At 37.7% G+C, this 16332-nt stretch overlaps 1 pseudogene; it reads left to right on the plus strand.

Annotated features, from left to right (window-relative positions):
- Nucleotides 1–10710: 10710 nt before the first annotated feature.
- On the plus strand, nucleotides 10711–11080 carry LOC110141060 (small ribosomal subunit protein eS25 pseudogene; annotated as a pseudogene).
- Nucleotides 11081–16332: the final 5252 nt, after the last annotated feature.

Raw genomic sequence — 16332 nt, forward strand, 5'->3', positions numbered from 1 at the left:
ATATGAAATAGAGAGAAGCAAACAGTCTTTAGTGGCTCACAAACTACCTTCAGGATCCCTTACAAAATAGATACAGAAACAATCATTCCCACTTCCTTAACTTTTTTCCCAGTTCCAAACTATGTTTTATCATTTGTGGCTGTTGTTCGGTCGCAGTCATATCGCGACCCCATGGACTGCAGCACACCAGGCCTCCCTGTCTTTCACTGTCTCCCAGAATTTGCTCAAACTCACGTCCACTGAATCAGTGATGCTATCTAGCCATCTCATCCTCTGTTACCCCCTTCTCCTCCTGCCCTCAATCTTTCCCAGTATCAGGGTCTTTTCCAATGACTCAGCTCTTTGCATCAGGTGGCCAAAATATTGGAGCTTCAGCATCAGTCCTTCCAATGAATATTCAGGGTTAATTTCCTTTAGGATTGACTAGTTTGATTTCCTTGCATTCCAAGGGACTTTCAAGAGTCTTCTCCAGCACCAGAATTTGAAAACATCAATTCTTCAGTGCTCAGTCTTCTTTATGCTTTATTATGCTTCCCTCCAAAACAGCCAACCCATCGAGGACAAACTCTAAAGTATCCACACTCCAATATGAACTTTCTGCTCCCAGTCATTTATCAAAACTTAAGACACTGAGTTTGAGCTCAGCTGACATTGCTTTGCGATCTAGCTAAAATAACTGATATTTAACATGTTTCAAAGGGAACAACCACAAGCTCAGCCTGGAAGGTGGAAACAAAGAGGCACATGGACTAGACTATCTGACTACAATTGAATCTATATCAAAGGTCTCTAGCAATTAGAAGAACATCTTGTTATGCTGCTTTAACTCAGGGTTAAAAAATCCTTTCCAGCATCACACGGAACAAGTGCCTAAACAGGTGGCATCAGCTATAACAGGCCAATGCCAGGAGAGATTATTCCAGTGGAAATTATCAGCCCAAGAATATCCAAGGGTGCTTATGGCATTTCTAAATGAAATATTCACATAAAGCTTAGACTTTAGCAGAAAATAAAAACCAGGTAAATCATACCAGAGGGAACAGTCAGAATAAAACTTAAAGCAAAATATTTTCTAACATCTGCAGTCAAGGGCTGTGCTGGAAAATGTGAAAGATGGATTCCCTCTGGTAGCAAATGAGAAATGCAGTAGATGTATTTACAACATTCTGTATATATTCATTGGAACATATGGCTCAATGAATTATTCTACATGATAAATCTCCACTGAGGAAGCCTGCTACCCACTAAGGCCCTGAACCTTCTGCAAGTGGCAAAACCTCCTGCCAAGTGGTGTCATTCAGAAGAACAGAGGGTAAGACAAAATAAATTGCATGCAGCGTTGGTTATTTGAGAATGTTCCTATAATCTACATAAAGCGAGGGGAGATGATTCTGTCTGACTTCATCTGAAAGTTCCTTGAGCAGGGGTGGGGAGAGGGTGGGCAATGTTGTTGGTGGTGGTGGTTTTTTTTTTTTTTTTTCTATTCAGTGATTATAGGGAAAGCAGGTAGTATTTAGTAGGCAGACTCTGATTTCCAGACATATCCCAGTCTGCTTCCATCTATCTGGCTTTGGAGCTTTCTGGACCCCTTCCAATATGCTCTTGGCTCTGTGGCCTGATTATCCTCAGCTGTGTTAATGAACAAGATGTGCTGATTTACATAGGAGACACACTCTCAATGAGAAGTTCCTTTGTGTATGTCTTTCTATACCTGATTGGGAACATGATGCTCTCTACTGAGTTATATCTGAGCAAGGGATTTGCAGACACTGGATGTGGGCTGTGAGAAAGACGTAGGACAACTTTCGTGGGACTAAAGTAGCAATCAGTTGTGCTCACAGTCCAAGGCCAAATTTTATACAAGTAATGTCTTTATAGTAAGACTATAGTAAGGAGTTCTTGTATAGTCCTAAGTAAACTGTGTGAAGTAAGAAGTATCACTATTCCTGGTTCACAGCTCAGAGTCAGATGGTCAAGTGCTCATGCTAAGCAGGAGCTCCGCCTCAGGCCTGTTTCCATGTCTAAAGTCACATTTTATATACATAGTGGACACTTTGATATTAAGGAATTAACGTGCTACACAAGTTACAGTGCTTAAAAAAAAGCTACCTCTAGACATACAGGTTTCTCAAGGAGTTACTGTCAAGACAATTATAGAAAAATTGAAAAGTTATACATTTAAATCTAATTACTTGGTTAAAGCATCTGCCTGCAATGCGGCAGACCTGGGTTCGATTCCCCTCCAGGGAAGATCCCCTGGAGAAGGAAATGGCAACCCACTCCAGTATTCTTACCTGGAGAATCCCATGGATGGAGAAGCCTGGTGGGTTACAGTCCACGGGGTCGCAAAGAGTCAGACAAGACTAAGTGACTTTACTTCACTAACCCCTGAATCCATTTAAAAGGGAGAGGTTAAAAACTCTATTTTTAGGTATTAAACTAAAAAAAATTGATAAAGCAAGTAAGTTTATTCATTGATCAAATTTGCAAAATTGTGTTCTCTTCGAACAAGAAAACTAATATAAATGAAAAATTATAATCATCAGAATCATGCTATCTTGTAAAAAGTGACAAATTTATGCATTTTGAAATTGAAAAAGTTTATTAAAGATTAGATTCCAAAAAAATAAAACCTAAATTCTACCTAGGTAACACAGAAAATTCTGAAAGTGAGGCTTGAGTAATAATCTGGTAAGGAGCAACTTCAAATTCTAATCTAAAAAATGAAGTACAATATACCACTCCCTCTACATTTCCCCTAACTGATACTATCAGGGATCAGAATTAACCAGGTGATTATCAGTACACTAGCGTCATCCCAACACATGCTTGTTTTACTAGTACATGTAAATAGACCTGATTCTAAATATGACTTGTTATTTTAATTATGAGTTTTTTACAAAGGTATCTAATTTCTTTTATTTTTGGTTTCTGCATTTGTAAAATGAAAATAATAATACTTTTACATTGGGTTGTTGTGTATTGAATGAAAAAATATAGATAAAACATTTCCAAAAAAAAAAAACACCAGTTCCATATCTTCTACAGTTAGCACACACAGAACATTTGCTTTATTTAAGTGCTTGGGAAAAGGGAAGTTATAGCCTCAAAGTATAAGATATATGATATAATGATAATGAGAGCAGAGAAAAAGTAAAGCTATTCAATTTCTATTTTGTTTCCACTTCTTTAATTAAAAGAGTAATGCTGAAACTGGAAAGGAAAGAACAACTTGGTTACCAGAGGACAGGAGTCTAAAGTAGATGATAAGAGAAAGCCAAGGTGCTTTAAACCAACTTTAAGACTCAAGCACAGTATGTTTGTGAGATGTATGCAAGGGCAGTGAAAGAATATTCACATACAGTTGGAATGGCTATTGGCAAATATTTGGACAATACGATAAGGTGCAGAAAAACTGAAAAGTCAAAATTCTCCCGTTTTCAAATGTGAGAGGAAGTAGACTGTAAAAATTTTAGCGTGATATGCTCTATTTATCTTTGCCTCCATCTCCCTGCTCTGGTTTTCTGTTATACTTCTGCTCCTCATAGAACTCAGCAATGGATCTATCAGGGTCAGGCTTCCTTTTGGAACCAATCTTTCAAGATGTTATGAACCGAATGTTTGTGTCTCCCAAAATTCATACATTGAAATCTTAACCCTGTGGTGTGAACCTTAACGGAAGGGGTCTTTGAGACGTGATTAGGTTATGAGAGTGGAAGGAATGGAATTAGCACACTTATGAGAAGAGACCAGAGAGTTTGTTCCTTCTCTCTCTCTGCTTATCACCATGTAAGGATACAAAAAGAAGACAGCAATCTGCAAACCAGGAAGCAGATCCTCTCCAGACACTGGATCTATTAGTGTCTTGATCTTGGACTTCCCAGCCTTCAGAACTGTGAGAGCTAAGTATGGAAGTCAGTCTTTGGCAATTTGCACAGGAGCTCAAGTTAAGACATAAAGTATACGTTAATCTTCTCCTACCAGTAGGAATTAGAATTGAGTCCTTTAGGTAGATCCAGCTTCTCATGGTTCTTTTTGCTAAGTGTCCTTGTCCCTGCAACCCTCTCTGCTTCCTCTTATCCATATCTGGAAAATTTTGAGAATAAACTTTTAAATGGAAGTTTTGTGGACATTTTGCCAATAAAATTAATTATTAGCAACTACAATGGCTCCACTGAGAACAAATCATGCCATTTTATCTCCTTTGTAACAGAATCTCTATGTTAGTAATGAAGAATAACCTCCACAGAGTAGATACTAATTTCAGAAAGAAATATGACCAATTTTCCTATGATTCTCTAGGAGAAATGGAGGCTGGAAGACAGTAGAATTCAGGGAATTGATTGCTGCATGGTGGTTTAGTCGCTAAGCCGTGTTCGATTTTGTGACCCCGCGGACTGTAACAGGCCAGGCCTCTCTGTCCATGGGATTCTCCAGACAAGAATACTGGAGTGGGTTACCATTTCCTTCTCCGGGGGATCTTCCTGACCCAGGAATCGAACCCAGGTCTCCTGCACTGCAGACAGATTCTCTACAGGTCGAGCTACGAGAGAAGGCTGATAGCTGCATGAACCATAGCCAAACACTGGTATCAGCTGAAATACATGCTTCTCTCTACCCTATTCCACTTTTTATCAGTGACCTGATTAAAATACATACAGCATTTTTACTAAACAGATAGGCATTTTTATTAACAGTATAGGCGACTCTAACTTAAAGGATGGATCCATTTATTGGATATAATTAACAATAAACTTAAAAATTCTTGCTGAGCTAGAAGAGTGGATTGTAACAGACAATATGCAACTTCATGGGGAGAAATATAAAGCCCGAATAAGGCTCAAAAAGTCAGCTGTACAGTTTCAGAGTGAGAGAGACCTAACACAAGAGCAGTTCTTGTTTTAAAATGACCATCATAAGATAATGGGACATGGCTGCTAAAATAACTCACATTAACTTGAGTTGTAGATAAATATCAAAAAAACAAAAGGCATACTTCCACTGTTCTGTGCATTTTTCCCTCCAAATCTGAAACACTGAATTTTGTGCTGGGCTCCACATTTTCAAAAAATATTGACACACTGGAGTTATCCAGAGATTATCAAAAAACAACTGACGCTTCTACAAATTATGTCATTTGAGAAATACTGGAATTAACAAACACTAGAAATGCAGACTCTAGCAGGAACATAAGAACTACATTCAAATATTTGAAAGATTTCAGAAGCTTAGAATGAACTGAGCAGTAGCTCCAAATGTCAGAACTAAGACTAAAACTATAAGCAATAAGAAGACAAATTCCAGCCCAGTACAATGTTCAAGGAAATAAAAGTGTAATGGTTTTGCAAGAGGGTAAGCCCCTCATCCCTGAGATGTTCCACCCAGAAGTTGAAATGGCCACAGCACTCATTCAAGCACAAGAGGAGAAGCCACTAGGTGAACTTTTGAAGGGTCCTTCCACCCTTCACCCATGAGACTATCAGCATTTCACTTTCAAGAGAGATTTTTAGTGTTATTGTTCCCAATATTTGATTGCAGTAGCCAAATTTATTTTAAATTAGTTTTCTTGCTCTAATAGCCCAAAGCAGAGGTGTATATTTAGAACTAAGAAAGGCCTTTTATGGTATTATCAATAGGTTTTTCTAAATACCAGCCTATCTTTGCAGACAATCCAAAGAATGGAACAGTTGATCATTCATCAGCTGTGACCTCTGGAGTAGTTTCTTTACTTGGAGAAAAAATTGAAGTTCCACCCCATCACACTTATACTTGCTTGACTTCACAACTGTGATATGCCCCTCTAGAGAGAGGTTCATTGTTGGTGTCATGAGCATCGATCGATTGTATCTAAGCTGCTCTCACAATGATTACACCATCCCTCACTCCCCTTAAGTTTCACAGCCCAGAGCATGCCCAGGGCTCACTGCAGGCAGACTCATTCTGATCAATGCAACACCAGCATCCAGCATATGTTCACAGAGCCAAAGGCAGTCAGGGTCCCAGGGTATTCCAATCACAGACAGAATTTCAGCTTTATTAGGTAACTGTCAAATTTGCCTTGGTGTCTCTTAAAATTTTAAATCAGAAGAAAATAAAAATGCAGAGAAACCATGATAAGTTAACTTACCAATCTGTTGTAATAAACATGTACACTATGATCATACATTATGGAAATCAGATGGAGAGCCCAGAGAGTGATAACGGCACAAGATATGTGCAAACAGTGAGATCATAAAATCATAAATGTTATATATCAGGAAGAGTTTTTCTTTTTAAACATCCTGGTCAAGATTCCTGCTCAACATATTTGAGGAGCAACCAACCTACCCTTCTATTTAAAAAATTAATCAATTCAAAGGGTAAAATAGTGCCAAGAAAGTTTGAAGCCCAAGAGGTAATATATACAATGAAAGTAGATAAAGGAGATATTACAGTGTGGAAGATGATACCCATGTACATTAACTGCCTCTACTGAAATCCAGACATGGACTTCATCGTCTTAATTTCTCTAATTTCTTTGCTTCTGTATACAGATCCTACTGTGTGTTCATTCCAATATATCTTTCTTTACTCATGAGCTGCAAAAGAGAAAATTCTACATCTAAAGCTTCTTCTTGTATAAGCCTCAGCTTAGGATGGGAGAGAAGAGTAGGGAATGTTTCTTTATTATCTGATGGAAAAATTCTTAGGTAAAGAAATGCATTGTTTAGCAAATAATAGGCTTAAAAGGCTATTTTATATATGAATAGATAGTTTCCTTGGCAAGACTAGAATAGATTGTGAATGAGGGGGAAAAAAAAAAAACTCTACAAAATAAGGGAAAAAAATGAGTTTTCACTAGCTACAAAAAGAGGGTGACAACAGTCATAAGAATCTGGAAAAGCAGACGGGATGTGAGGAGTAGGGGAGAAAGCTTGGAAAAAGAACAGAAGCCTGGGAGAGGAGGAGGAGAAACAGACAGTGGGAAGTTTCTGGAGCTGGTTTGGCCACATTCAAGGATGGAGATTGCTAAAGATCAGGGTCAATTATCTGTCTGTTATGCTCTGATGAAACACAGCCTTCTTCCAGAACCACTCCTCATCTTCAGTCAAAGTCTATTAACACAATTGTCTTTTGTGAATTTCAAGATGAAAATTGTGGCATAGGAGCTACATTGCCCATTTGGATCAACTCAGAAGAGACAGAAGGAAATGGAAAAGATTATAAATGAAAAAGATCAATGGAAAATTCATCAGACTTAACAAACCAGAATAAGAAGTGATTAGAAGATTCTGAGAGCCATTGGAAATATTGATTAGCATACCATACATGATGATGAGATGGGTAAGGAACTGAATCAGAGAATTACTGAAATAGGCTGGAAGACTGGAGACATAGTGGCAATCGAATTCAGGATCAAGCACACTAAAATTGGCTGGGTATGACTCTTGCTGATATTAAAGGAGAATGCCTGCCTGCTTCAACTCTGTCTCTTAGAGATGCTTTAAGATCTGACATGGGATTGGAGAGGGGATTAGAGCAAGTTGAAGGGGAGAGACTCTGAGTCCCAACCAAAACCAGTCCAATTCTGCATGATTTGCAAACAAAGATTCTATATAGTATTTCAATTCAATAAGGGCCCATATATTAATATATAAGTATAAATAAATATTTATTTTTGATACTACTGTTGAAAATACCTAAACACTAGCTGAACCAAACTAGGAAGTATTTACAGCTTGTGATATAGTTTATAATTCTCCAAAAAGCAGCAAAATGAAGGGGAAAAGAAGAAAGGAGAATGAGGAGAACAGGAGATGGCTAGTGGCCAATCAGTAAAATCAAGCTTTGTTTTATCAATTTTTAATTCAGTTTTAATCCCATCTTCTTGCCCCAATCTCAGAAGCTAAAATTTCCATCTCATAACCTATGGCAATCTCTGTAACATCTATAGAAGTAAAGTTCTATTATTCTTCCCATAGTCCTATGAATACTATGCAATGCTGCGACAAATACCAGATGGCTGCTCACCTCTTCTTCACGAACACGTCTAGACTACTGCTCTCAGCCTCACTTAATTAACTATGACAACATGACTGAGTGCTAGCCAGCAAAATATGTGTGGAAGTAAACTTCACACTTCTAGGGCTGGCCCATTAAAGTCATCCATGTTCTTTTCCCTACTACTTACTGGGTGTTAATACCCAGGGCAGCCGAAAAGCTTCAAGATGAAGATGGCAGAGCCTCTATCAGCCTGTGTGTGTGAATGACTGTGTGGATCATAGCACTTCAACAAACTGGAACTACCTCTACATTTCTGAACCATTAAAACACTTCAGGATTAATTCATTTTATATATATATATATATATATATATATAAAAAATGCTGATTTGTTATATTAATGATGCTACATAACTAGTATAAACATGATCTCTGATCTACTCCATTTTCTTCAACAGAGTAGCAAATCTTCAGAAGTGTTTCATGAGCAACATCAGTGTTTCTCCAGAGCTGATGGAGATGACAATGAAGTTGATACTCACTTAGGGCCTACATGTGTATGTGTGTGTTCAGTGGCTTAGTCGTGTCTGACTCTTTGCAACTCCATGGATGCTAACCTGCCAGGTTTCTCTTTCCATGCAATTTCCCAGGCAAGAATACTGGAGTGGGTTGCCATTTCCTTCTCCAAGGGATCTTCCCAACCCAGGGATCGATAGTGAAGTTAAGTGAAGTGAAGTGAAAGTCACTCAGTCATGTCTGACTATATAGTCCATGGAATTCTCCAGGCCAGGATACTGGAGTGGGTAGCCTTTCCCTTCTCCAGGGGATCTTCCCAACTCAGGGATCAAACCCAGGTCTCCCTCATTGCAGGCAGATTCTTAACCAGCTGAGCTATCAGGAAAGCCCCAGAGATCGACAGAGAAACCCATAAATGCTAACAAGTTAGCAAAATACAGTAATCTTTTCTGATAAGACTGTGTAGCATAATAAGGTTTTATGGAAGAGCTGAGAATTACCTACTTTAAAAAAGTTTTCCAGCTATATTTCCTAGCCAATTATTTATTATATACCCAAGCAGTTTGAAGAAGGTTGAATAATATAATAATAATACCCAACAATGCTTTGGTGTTTTAGCAGTTATGAAATACTAAACAGCCTGACAAGTGATGGTAAATTGCCTCTCTTATTTTGCTAGTAGAGATGTGGCAAAACAAAATCCCATGCTGGATATTTGGGGGTGGTTCAGAAGTTCTATTTTGGAAATTTTTAGTTTTCACTCTGAATCACTGTAGCATGCTTGTTCTCAAATATCTCTCTCCTTTGCAATAATTCACACTTCTTTAACATGTAAGAACTCTTGAACATGCTCACACATTGTACTTTATATGCTTTTCTTTAGGTACATTCAGAATAAACTACCTATGAAATGGTAGGCAACCTTTTGAATTTTTCTTTTATAATAAAGGGAATCTGACTGAAGAGATTAATTGTCATTCTGGGTAATACAATATTCTGCATTTTATTTTCCGGGAGCACTCAGAAGAGAGGAAAGCAGTAAAAATTTAAATATAGCATGTCCAAGGGAATCTGCTACAATATATTGTGTTTACCATGAATATGAAATGCAAAACAATGCCTGTATATCAGAGGTGACTATTTAAACCCATTTCAATGTCTGAAAAACCTTATTTCAAGTTTTATCTAATTCTTTTCTTATATGATCAGAAAATGCAGATACAAAATCAACAAAAAGATGTGAAATGATGAGACAGGTAGACATGGTTTAAAGCTTCAGTTTAACTGCAACCTCCATCTATAACAACATTTAAATTTTCCTTATGAGGCAGAGAAGTTAAAACAAGAAGGAGAGAGGTGCTGGACATGAATGAAATTTAGCTTCTCTATTTGTCTCAAATGCATGGTGATCATTGAGTAACTTGACTTCCCTTTCTCAGTTCAGTGGGAAAGTATATTTTCATTTATTTCTGTGCAGAAACACAAATAAAATGTCATCTAAATGGCATTACTTTTATATGGATAAGCAGGTGATCTCACATTGGTCTCAGTTCAGATTGATTGTTCCATCTCTTTACTAAAGAAATACACTTAAAGGCAAATTTAGTTTAGAGGAGTCTAGCAATAATGCCTGCCTAATAGAAACAATTTCTTACTGCCTTCAATGGGCCCTGATAACAAAGTGCATAACAGCTGCAAAAGAAGTAGCCCAATGAGCATCTTCTACTGATGGTGATTGATCCAGTCTCATAATGAAGTGAAAGCTTTTTTAGAGCCAAAGCAATTTTTGCCCACATCCTTTATCAGGAGAAACCATAATGAATCGTGTTAGTAGCCAGCATTTATTGAAAATTTCATCTTAGAATGTTGGCCAGATGTCATTATAGCAGAATTAAGTGCAGCCTGAGAGCCTTGCTATAATGTACAGAATCTCTCTTCATCACTGTTCTCAAGTTGTTTTGGGTCTGCCTCCAAATATTACAGAGAAATGAAAAGAAAAAAAAAAAAGAACACTTTACAACTGATTTAAGTGTTTTATGCACAACATGCCTTGTATCTTCTCTTAAAAGAAATTTAATTACCTAAATTCTGTATGCTGTTTCAATGTACAAGTGTTAGTCTAATACATAAGATAAAAATATTTTTAAAACCTCACACTGGTCTGACATCTTAGCAAGGCAGCAGTGGTCACAGCTGCTCTCCCAGCTTCACTATGCCGCCCAAGGACGACAAGAAGAAGAAAGATGCCAGAAAATCGGCCGAGAAAGACAAAGATCCAGTGAATCAATCTGGGGAATGGCCAAAAAGAATTGGTCCAAAGGTAAAATCTGGGACAAGCTCAATAACCTAGTCTTGTTTGACAAAGCAACATATGACAAACTCTGTAAAGAAGCAACTATAAGCTTGTAACTCCAGCTGTCATCTCTGAGAGACTGAAGATTCGTGGTTCCCAGGCCAGGGCAGCCCTTCAGGCACCCCTTAGTAAAGGACTTATTAAACGCGCTTCAAAGGACCTAGCTCAAGTGATCTATACCAGAAACACCAAGGGTGGAGATGCTCCAGCTGCTGGTGAAGATGCATGAACAGGTCCTACGAACTGTACATTTTGAAAAATAAGACCTTATTAGTCAAAAAAAAAAAAAAGCACCTCACACTGACCTCTGGTATTCTTAAAAGTATAAAAACATTTAATACAGTTTGCAACTTGAAAACTATTTTAGTAGTTTCAGATTATTCTAATGCCTTCAGTTTATTCTGAAAATGGCTTAGAATTATGTATCATTCTAAAGAGTAAATGGTATATGAAAAACATTTTCATTAAAAAAAGGTTGTACTTAATGGATTATCTAGACTAATATATTGAAACTATGTTGCATATTCTACTTTTACAATATTTCGAGTCATCAGATATAATCACTTTCCTTGATTTGATGAATCTTAGAGAATTACTGTCAAGCTCTCTTTGGCTAAGGGATCTGTTTATATGAAACTGATTTGTAGTTTTGTAGCTAAGTAAAAAAATAAATCCATCTGCTATCTGTCATCTCACGTTTTTTTATGAAAGGCTGCAGTGTGAAGCCTAGAACATATTAAAACAAATCTTTCTTTGGATGCTTCATTTTCACATATTAAACTAGAGTTTTCAGCATTTTAGATGGAATGTTGTCTCAACTGTGGTTATAAAAACCATTAATTCTCATTTCTAACATGAGTATATGTAAGTGGACTACATATATTCAGATGTGAAGCAGGTCCCTAGCTTTAGACAATAGTCACAGTACGAGAAACACTAGGAGTCAGTCCATAGAATGAGACCTGATGAATTAGAACCCCATGTTCTACAGAGCAGAAAAGAAAAAGTAGAGCCTTCATCTGGGTCACACCTAATATGTCAAGTATATTTCATCCTCAGGTGTGATAATCCACGTTATTACAAATAGGATACTGCAACTAAGAAAGCTTTCAAATTTAAGTATTAGCGGAACTATATTTACCCTTTTAATTTATATTTAATTGAAGGTGCTATTTGCTTTTAAAGGATCCAGTTCTACTTTTACTTAACACTGGCCATGTGAATTAAATTAAGTTCCTAAAGTGCCTGCAAAAGCTGTACTTTTTGAATATTCTAATCAATTACAATGTTTTTTGATTAGATTAAGAAGTATAAAACCAGAAAATTCCAAAAATGTAAAAGACAATATGTGTACATTAATATATTTGTGTTAAGGTTGGTGGTTACAAAGTTTGCTGTGACTGATACTTCCACACCAGATTACTTCTGCGCAAGGAATTACAAACTGACCTGAATTCAACCAGTTCATTATTTAATTTGCTTATTAATATTATTTTTATTCTGCTGGCTCAATAATTTTTTAGGATTATTGTGTTGGAATAGGGGAATGTATGGTTTAGATGTGTGCTAAACTATACAAAAATAACAATTTTCAAGCATAGATGATTAAAACATTTAATGCATAATTTTCTACTTAGTGTTTCTATTCAACATCAACAAACTCTCTCAGTACCTGAGCACTAGGAGAATTAAGATTTACAGTTGAATCTTATAGCTCAGAGCGTATTTTGGAAATAATGCCTCTCTGCTGAGAATAAGATACTTTCTGGTACTGTGACTTGAGGGAATTGCTCTTTGGAGGTCTCTACAGAATGTTTCTACCAGGCAGGAAAAGGACAGAATACACTCAGGTACATACTGATCCTGCCCTAAAATGTGAGTCTGTCCCCAAAATAATAAACTCCTAGATTTAGTGCAATATAAAGTATTCTTTTCATACAGCAAACAACTCTTCTTATTTGACTCCCCCTTAGGAATGAAACACTATGAAACAAATGAATTTTCCCCCAACACACACACACACACACACACACACACACACACACAGCATTACATGTTCCCAGACCCATACACATATGTGGGAAAAAAGGAATATTTTTAACAATGCCTCATTGTAAGTTAAAAGCATTACCCTAGAGCACTACAGCACCCAGTACAAGCTGAGCAAAATGTTTCTCTGCCAGTGGGTGTGTATTTTAATAGCAACCAGTGCAGTCTACTTGTCTAAAATCTGAAAGTTCATTACCAGTCTTTTCCCTTCTCTATTTAGAGCATCATATTTCTTGTACTTTTAATTTTGGCATTTCTTAGCACCTATAAAGGATAGCAGGTGGTCTCTTCTGGAACCTGAATTCTTCTATTCATGTATCAAGTAAAATCAGAGAGCTGTCTTCTCTCCTCTGTATCTACTTCTAGAGGAACTTGCTTTCATGGTGAGAGGTTATTTGATGTGTCTTCTTGTTTGGTCCCTAGTGACTCCACTGAACCTTCCTTTGAGACTGTGGACCCAGAAATAAAAATCCTGTTCATGAGAAAAAATTCAAGGTGGCTGGTTTATCATGTACTAGCTATTAGCTGTTTATAAGGAAATTCATTTAGTTCAGGGACTTCATATTTAAGGCAAAGTACAAAATTGATGCCATTTAAGTTTTCCACAGTATTTTGTATCTTAAGACTAAAGACCAGAAATTAAATATTGTTGGTGTAGAGTCATTTAAAAGAATGTACTGTTAACCCCTGGTAGCTCAAATGGGAAAGAATCTGCCTGCAACGCAAGAGACCCAAGTTTGATCCCTGGGTTGGGAAGATTCCCTGGAGAAGGAAACTGCAACCCACTCCAGTATTCTTGCCTGGAGAATTCCATGAACAGAGAAGCCTTGTGGGCTACAGTCCATAGGGTTGCAAAGAGTCAGACAGGACCAAGCAACTAACATTTTCACTTTCACTGTTAACCTAACTTTTATCTATTTGTATAAGGGAAAAAAATCCCCATTCTAATCTATCAGACTCCTTCATACTTGCATTTCAGAATATATTTCCAAAGTATCAAATCTGGAGAAATAAGTTTCTATCATGATATCATTGTGTATATAGTGGCCAATATCATGGTTTAATCTATGATGTAAGATAGACTGCATTATTGTTAAATTTCTAATTCAGAGACTATTGGTTACTCCATTTCTTCTTGCCAATCTCTGAATTCCATCTCATCTTAGTGGCTTAGCTACATTTTACAGTTTCACATCTTTTCATTATTTTCTCAGTTTGAAAATAATCCAATGTGTCTGATTTTTTTCACCCCAAATTGTGTTTTATGAATTATAAATTTTGTGAATTTATATGAAAAATACAAATGCCTAATGCATCAGATAAAGTCATAGATCTTGATACAAGCAAGGTCACTGCTAGATCATAAAATGATACTGTTCAGAAAAAAGATTTCCCTTTTTATGAAAACATGTGTCTGCCATGGCATCTTCTCATTTTTTTAAATATACATATATGTATTTGTTTAGGCTGACTGAGGTCTTAGTTGTCGCACATGCAATCTAGTTCCCTGACCAGGGATTGAAAGCGGACCCCCTGCATTAAGAGTGCAGAGTCTTAACAACTGGGCCACTAGGGAAGTCCCTTCTCATAAGTTTTAAAGAAAAAAACAAGGGTGTTCTTTCCTCATTGGATGAATCTTTGAGTTCAGCAAGCTAGAGGCAGACTGCATATCATTTTCCTACTCAGCAGGGTGCCCCCACTTTACACACTGGCCAGTGACACGAAACTAAAAAATAGATTCTGTAACATGACAGAGGAAAAACTTCAACTCAACTCAGAGGCCCTACTGCTGGAAACAATCAGATACTTTGGAAATCTTTTTCCTCAGTTGTGTGAAAGACAAGGTGATAAAGGGATATGCGTGCATGTGTATGCTAAATAGCTTTAGTAGTAACCAACTCTTTGCGACCCCATGGACTGTGGCCCACCAGGCTCCTCTGTCCATACTCGTTCTCCAGGCAAGAATACTGGAGTGGGTTGCCATGACCTGCAGGGGATCTTCCTGACCCAGAGATCAAACCTACATCTCTTATGTCTCCTGTGTTGGCAGGTGGGTTCTTTACCACTAGCGCCACCTGGGAAGCCTGATAAAGGGGTATAAGTCTGTATAAATATATGTGTATGGGTGTAAATGTCATGTGTATGTCATTCATATATATATGTGTGTGTGTGTGTGTGTGTGTGTGTCTAAGTGTGTGACAGCATAAGATGGTATACAAATGCAGATGTAACTAGGAATTCAAGTCATGTCACTAGGGAATACTCTGGCAGTCTAGTGGTTAGGACTCAGCTTCTTTCACTGCAAGGGGCATGAATTCAACATAAGGCCAGGGAACTAAGATCCCTCATGCACCTCCAAGTGGCAAAAAAAAAAAAAAAAAATACACATACACTCACATATATGTACATATACACAAGCAATACAAACAATACACACATATGTGAAAACTCATCACTCCTAGAAAAAAAAAAAAACCTCAAATCATATTTTCTGGTTTATATCACATGCACGACGACACTTTTTTTCTACACAAGTCATGGTTTGACACCAGCAAACTTGATTAACAATTCCTAATGACTAAAAATAGAATCTGAGTAATAAAATAAATTCTCACCCTTTTTTTGTTTTCTTTTCCTTTGTGCTTCACCTAGTTTGTCTTGCCCATAATGAGTCACGGGCAGAGGCCTTGTCCCCAGTCCTTGAGGCCATAATTCCTAGTGAGAAACGGCTCTACGGACCCTGCATCTCAGGAATGGTATGCAGAGCACTACCCAGGAAAGAGCGATTCAAGATGGCTGCAGGCTTTATACAGAGACGCTGAGCCTGCCTCACGAGATTTGGAGCGAGATCTGGAGTGAGAGAAGCACAATTCAGTTCAGTTCAGTTCAGTCACTCAGTCGTGTCCGACTCTTTGCGACCCCATGGACTGCAGCACTGCCAGGCTTCCCTGTCCATCACCAACTCCCGGAGTTTACTCAGACTCATGTCCATTGATTCGGTGATGCCATCCAACCATCTCATCCTCTGTCGTCCCCTTCTCCTCCTGCCCCTAATCTTTCCCAGCATCAGGGTCTTTTCCAAGGAGTCACTTCTTTGCATCAGGTGGCCAAATATTGGAGTTTCAGCGTCAACATCAGTCCTTCCAATGAATATTCAGGACTGATTTCCTTTAGGATGGACTGGTTGGATCTCCTTGCAATCCAAGGGACTCTGGAGAGTCTTCTCCAATACAAAAGTTCAAAATCATCAATTCTTTGGCATTCAGCTTTCTTTATAGTTCAGCTCTCACATCCATACATGACCACTGGAGAAACCATAGCTTTGACTACACAGACCTTTGTTGGCGAAGTAATATCTCTGCTTTTTAACATGCTGTCTAGGTTGATCATAACTTTTCTTCCAAAGCGTTAAGTGTCTTTTAATTTCATGAC

This window comes from Odocoileus virginianus, chromosome 12 (genome assembly GCF_023699985.2).
Source record: "Odocoileus virginianus isolate 20LAN1187 ecotype Illinois chromosome 12, Ovbor_1.2, whole genome shotgun sequence".
Classification (NCBI taxonomy): Eukaryota; Metazoa; Chordata; class Mammalia; order Artiodactyla; family Cervidae; genus Odocoileus; species Odocoileus virginianus.